This window comes from Papilio xuthus, unplaced genomic scaffold, assembly GCF_000836235.2.
Source record: "Papilio xuthus unplaced genomic scaffold, Pxut_1.1 DF828780.1, whole genome shotgun sequence".
Taxonomy (NCBI): Eukaryota; Metazoa; Arthropoda; class Insecta; order Lepidoptera; family Papilionidae; genus Papilio; species Papilio xuthus.
Window position 1 is genome coordinate 2,081,531 of NW_013529869.1, and position 275 is coordinate 2,081,805.

Genomic DNA, 275 nt, shown 5'->3' on the forward strand with positions numbered 1-275 from the left:
CGTTACAGTGAGACGTGGTGCGAGTAATTCTCGTGCCGGCTCGTTGCCAATTCCTTTCTGTTCTATTGTCTACATTATACAAACGAATGTCACAACTGCTATTAATTAAGCAATTAAACATGTACTTAAGTGTCCGTTACATAGTGTCTGCTTAACTAATAACTTAAGATGTTAGGAAATAAAATCTGAGTTAACCTAAATTTTCCGATTTTATAAATTGTGTGTTTGCTTGCATTGAATAGGCTCCAAAATTACTGAACTGATTTGAAAATAGT